This window comes from Haliotis asinina, chromosome 1, assembly GCF_037392515.1.
Source record: "Haliotis asinina isolate JCU_RB_2024 chromosome 1, JCU_Hal_asi_v2, whole genome shotgun sequence".
NCBI classification, from domain to species: Eukaryota; Metazoa; Mollusca; class Gastropoda; order Lepetellida; family Haliotidae; genus Haliotis; species Haliotis asinina.
The window spans coordinates 88588442-88594640 of NC_090280.1; positions in this window are offsets into that span (position 1 = coordinate 88588442).

The window sequence follows — 6199 nt, forward strand, 5'->3', positions numbered from 1 at the left end:
TTCCAGCAAACATCACAGCGGGAGACACCAGAGACGGGATTCACTCACTCTACCTATGTGGGGAATCGAACCCAGTCATCAGTGTGACGGGCCAACGTTTTATCTACTTGGCTACTCCACCACCCCTTGTGTGTTATGAAACAAGTATTAAATAGTAATACTTTTCATTCGAACTTATCTTTACTAAATATTCGCTTCCACCCCAGCCCGCCATGATCAAAAGAAAATGGTTGAACTTGCCAAAGCCTTGTCTGTGAAGTCCCCAGTCAACATGCAAAAACTCTTATTAAGACATCGTGCATCTAACTTATTCAAACATTTGAGATAATTCAATGTACCACATAATGAAACATTGTTTTATCGTGACTATTACTGTCAAAGCCTCGGAAAATAATATCAAGGTAGATGTATGGAGTACATATCCGATTTTGTTGTGTCAGTTCCCTATTTGGACTCGTACGATTTCAACGATTTTGTTAAGAACAACTGGCTTGTCTTCGTGTACTTTTTCCCTAATCCACTGATCCCTAACGCAAGTTAATGATAATTCATAGATATGAACTCACGATATCGTAGAAATCGTACAATGTATTCTTGGCCTGCCTACGTGTGAGTTTGTGAAGCACTGTTTCCCGAACGAAAACATTTCATGGATATAAGCTCATGATGTCGTACAATTTACGTTCTTATGAAGAAGAAAAAAGCCATGTCGATTTACTTAATCTTCATCGACCGATTTTCCATACTTTCGATCGAGTTAGGTGTTGATAGTTTTGTGAACTGAATCGTGGTGTTTGCATGAGTCAAACTCCTTTACAAGTCGAACTTCTACAGAGAAAAGGATCCGTTCATGGGTATTGAACTGTAACAGTTTCATCCAGTCGCCCCACGCATGCTTCAGTATGTTTACATTCCACGTTAATGCTTCTCTCCGTTAAGTCTTTGCAATTTCCTCTTAAGTCAGGTGTATGGTGACAGGTATCGATGCCGTGCACGGAGACGTCGCTACACCTGTTATAAATCACCGTGTCTTAAAGTACAATGACAACAGAGAACCCTTTCATGCATTGACAAATACTTTGAGAAAAGATTAATTGTGTCAAAGCTACCAAAATCTTCACCCCTGCTGTGTGTACGGCAAGGTGCATATCTCCATCCTATTCTTTTTATTGCTACTACACAGCTCGATCGGGGGCCAAATTGCGAGATTTGAACAGGCATTAAAATTTATGGGAGGGCAGTTGCTATATTTAAGAGAATTGCTGTTAACTTGTCACAACTGATTTGCATTTGGTTTCCCAATCGGGGTAGTATCGTGTTTAGACGGAAGTACGGACATTTCAAAAAGTGGTCTTGGAGAGAGAAGAAGCATAGAACGTGGATGAGAGTCACGAGCTTTGCAGAGAAGTGGACACAAAAAGTGAGTGTTAACAAATAAGAAGTTTATATTTTCAAAATATCATAAACTGAATACCAACCGCTCCTTAACTAGAAATTAAATAATTTGAAAAGAAAATTTTGTAAAATGTTTCATTTTTTGTTCAATAATTATATACTGTACCTAGGGAAACAGGATAAGTAAATATGAAATTTGTTTAATATCAAAATTATTTGAGTTTAGAATTCACACGTCATTGTACATGTAGTTATTACATCACGTCCAACATTCGTCAGCCTTTAATTAAAGAGAGGATGGACTAGTTGTTAAGCGTCTGTTTTTGGAAATTTAAATATTAATCGTGGATACCAAGACGTGGATACCATTCAAAAGTGTTGCAAAATGTTTTTTTTCTGCATGCCTTTGTTATTAAGACAATGGATTGTATTTACATTGCTACTGGTCAAACTGTGTGTTAGGAGCTACCATGTTAACATAATCGTCACCATCTGTTTACAGAATGAACCTGCACCTCATCATAGCGCTGGTGGTCACTGCATGGACCGGATTCGCCAGTTCGGATGGTACGTGAGGGTTATAAAATGTGTGTTAGTTAATCTATGAATATCCATATAGGTACCGGTGTGTGTCCAGAATGAGAAAAGCACTAAAATATTTCATCACATATTTTTAACAGTGTTAATGAGTTTTATTTAGAAGAAATAGCTTCGTTAGAAATTAGAAAATACTCCGTTTTCAATCGTGTTGATTGGCAATTGCAAGGGGAAAGGTATTTATTGTCTATTCTCAATCTGTGATTGGTTAGAAATCCTGTGGTAATGTCATACTAAATATACCCATTGTACCCACGTGGACATAGAAAATTGCGCTTCTGACGAATGAACACGTGCAATATCCACCTGCCTCTTCTGTTCTCTACTGGGTCGACTGGTGTCAGCATGCCACAAATGTCAACAGAGGACAACCAAAAACTGTTTCTATCTCATTAGAAGTTTGGCGCAGATGGTCATTATTCAAACATTTCCGTAAGAGTTGACTAAGGATAATCGGGTGGTAAGTCTCGTGACTGCATCCCCATGCCCTGATGACCTGAGGTGTGTCACCATACCCCGATGACCTAAGGTGTGTCACCATGCCCTAATGACCTAAGGTGTGTCACCATACCCTGATGGCCTAAGGTGTGTCACCATGCCCTGATGACCTGAGGTGTGTCACTATGCCTTGAGGGGAATAATCGAGACAGACAAGGTTGTGGTGTATGCCTGATGGATCGTCCGCGGCATGTAGTCTGGCGTATTCTCTGGCGCTTCCGTTTCGTATTAACTGACACCGTTTAAGATTATTTTTTAGAAAACAATTAACTGATGGCGTTAATATTTTGTTACAGATCAGCTAGAGTATTCTGGGTTATAGCTATGCTTTAGTTGAGCAGGACATGATATTGTTTGCAATGACAAAAGGGCAAATGCGTTGTAGTTTGGCATAATGTTTTTCATTGGTTTTTCTTGTATCTTTCAAGCCACAACAGACAAACTAAAGTCCAGCTTTACTACACCAGTACAAACGTTAAGATACGAAATTGATTTATTACCCAAATCAATTAAATGAAAATGTAATGGTAACTATGGGATGATGTTTTTGAAAATGTACAATGTTCTTCAGAACCAGAAATGCGTTTTTAGTATTGCTGAGAATTTTCAGGATATTGTCTGTACAACAGACGTGTTTAAAACTCCATTGCGTAAAAGTTACTACGTAGAATTCTGCACAATACTTCTCTCCTAGTCTCACTGTAACCATCCCACAGAGCTGAACTCTTGTGACAATCATTCCAAACTCGACATTTTTGTAACCATTTCATAAAATCAAACACGACTACCTTTTAATCATTTCACCAAATCGAAGACGGCCACCTTCGAACCATCTCACCCAAACGAACGCAACATGCTTGTAATGATCTCACCAAATCGACCACGACGACCTTCTAACCATCTTGCCCAACTGAAATGGTAACAGCCTCGCTTAATCGAACACTAGGTTTGTGACCATTTAGCCCAACCGAACCTTCCAGATCACCGATTCAAACATGAACAATATCTAACCAATTAGACGTGATGATAAACTGGTCTCCGGACTAACACAAAATGACAGGCCCACACACGGGGCGTCGCTTATCACGCTTTTAAATGCATTCTCTCAGTTGAGTACGCTACATAAAAGTTCAAACTACTATTTCGCATCACATTAAAATGCATTGTTTAATTAAATCCTCAAAGACTGGGTAATTGACGTATCCGGATGCATTTCTTCCCGTTAAACCTTTCACGGTCATTTTCCACAGCAGGAGAAATTATTCATGACCATGCCATTATACAGAATGGGATTAGCGTATATGTGCCCCGGGGCTGGCCATAGAGTGTAGGTGTGATGGTGGAGATGGGGGACGCGGGGGAGGGAGGAGGGGTATCTTATGCAGTCCACACAGCGTGAGTTGGTAGGGCTTTTGCTAAACTTACAGAATATTTAAACTCGTGGAAATACTGTGATTCCGTATAACTGATTTTCTTTTTCATGTGTTTGTGATCGGATACGCCCACTGTTTCTCAAACACCAAGTACAATCGCTGTTTGGTACTGATACCCTTTAAACCAACTAGAATCTGTGTTTGTATGTACATGAATAACGACTTGGGTATGATAAAACGAAGTTAATAATAATGTTTTAGGGATCATTCTGTAGCATGCATCGCCATGACGTCGCGATGACTATCTACCAAACTACGAGGACAGTACAATTTTTTATCAGCATGTAAGACATTCAATGATAGTTGGCGTGCCTTTGTGTAACTGTTCGGCCTGAGATGGTGCTCATTACATCAACCCTTTGTTTTCTATCTCGAAGTTGACAGCTTACAGTTTCCTTCTATGTTGATGTCGACGCAAGACAAACACATTTAATTGTAAAGACATTATTTCACACGCCGTGACGTAACCGCTGTAGTGTTCAAAGGTGCGTCGCGTCCACTTATTCAGCTAATAATGAAGATTTTAAAGGGGCAGTGAGATAGCCTAGTGGTTAAAGCGTTCTCTCTTCACGCCGAAGACCCGGGTTTGATTCCCACATGGGTATTATGTGTGACGTCAATTTCTGGTAAACCCGTCGTGATATTGCAGGAATATTGCTAAAAGCGCCGTAAAACTAAACTCACTCACTCACTAAAGACTGAAAAAGAGCATCACTGTGTTTCTGGCTCACTTTGGAAATGTAAAGTAGTCTTTTGGAAATGTAAAGTTGACCACAATAAGTAAGGTATGGTAATTATCAGATATGTTGAAATGTCTGACGACTGAACATAGCGAGAATTTATGATAAGTCATGACTGAAGTAAATATGTCCAAGAAAGCCCGCGCAAGTCAAGAAAATGTGGCAAGTTTAGATTACCTTAGCTTCAGGAAATGACGAAAGTCTCAGGGCTCCTTTTCATTATGTTGTTTTTACAATGAACACTTTTCTGTCAAATATGTTCATTTCAGAGACTAGTTATTAGTCGGAGGTATGACTAAAGTAAGTGAAAGGATTTGATTCAAGTTCAAGAGAAATACCACCCATGAGCAAAACAGGAGGCTGGTTTTACTGCTACGTGTTTCTACCATTCATCTCAAACCAAGATAATCAATTCAAGCAATAAATATGATATTTCAAAATCATTAACCGTGTTATATTGCAAAACTAGATATTCCAAGACATATGTACATCAAATGATATCAGGTTTGGGTTTTATACAAATTTCGTAACAACAGTGAAATTTCCACTCAGAAGGGATAAATATGCTAAATAAAATTTCGTTAAACTTGTATAATTTATGTTTTGTATATTCAAAATACTACAAAAGGAATCGATAAGATTTCAAGGTAAACACAAGTTTACAATTTTTTCCTACATGAAATAAGCACTAATTGTAATAATGACGCAAATAAACTCTTGCTATATTCGTTTTGTTTCGATCACTCATTTACCTAGAGAGGTACTAAGGGTTGATATGTAAGAGCAATCAACCATGACATGTGTATATTTAAGACCTATGACTAATTGGAGGACACCCTTGGTCAAATATAACACAAATAAGTCCGAAAACTGCTAACATCATAGCACATTAATACACTACACCATAGCACATTAATACACTACATCATAGCACATTAATACACTACTAGCCCATCTGCACTGTTGCTCTATTGAAGGACTTAAAAAGTATAGCATTTCTCTCACAGCATCAGCAGTGCCAGAACTGTTGGTGAAGCGGGTGACGGATGAACGATCAATGTGTCATTAAATATCCATAAACGAATATTCCAAATGGACACTTTAATGACACTGTGCATATTGTTCTCACGGTTGAAAGGGTCGTTATTTATGTTAATGTATGTTTGTAGTGGACAGGTACGCCGACTGTAATACCCATCGAACGGTTATACCTGTCTCAGTTAAAGCTCCAGCAATATCAGACAATAAACACTTGCATTTTTATGCAAATGGTGTGAATGGTGGGCTTTACCTCTGTACCAAAACATGTTTGCTCTGTTCAGAGACACCTGTTGTCTCCTCAAATGTTCAATGACCCATGTACATTTTACTGTTAGTTTATCTTTATCTCCTCTTAGAATATGTTTCTGAAGGTAACCGAGGATATTTTTTCTCTGTCGTTGACATGCTGTATCTACATTTAACAGATAACATCACAACATCTAATTATTCATAAACAAAAGTTGTTCATTTCTGGTCAGAAAACTGTCACTTTAT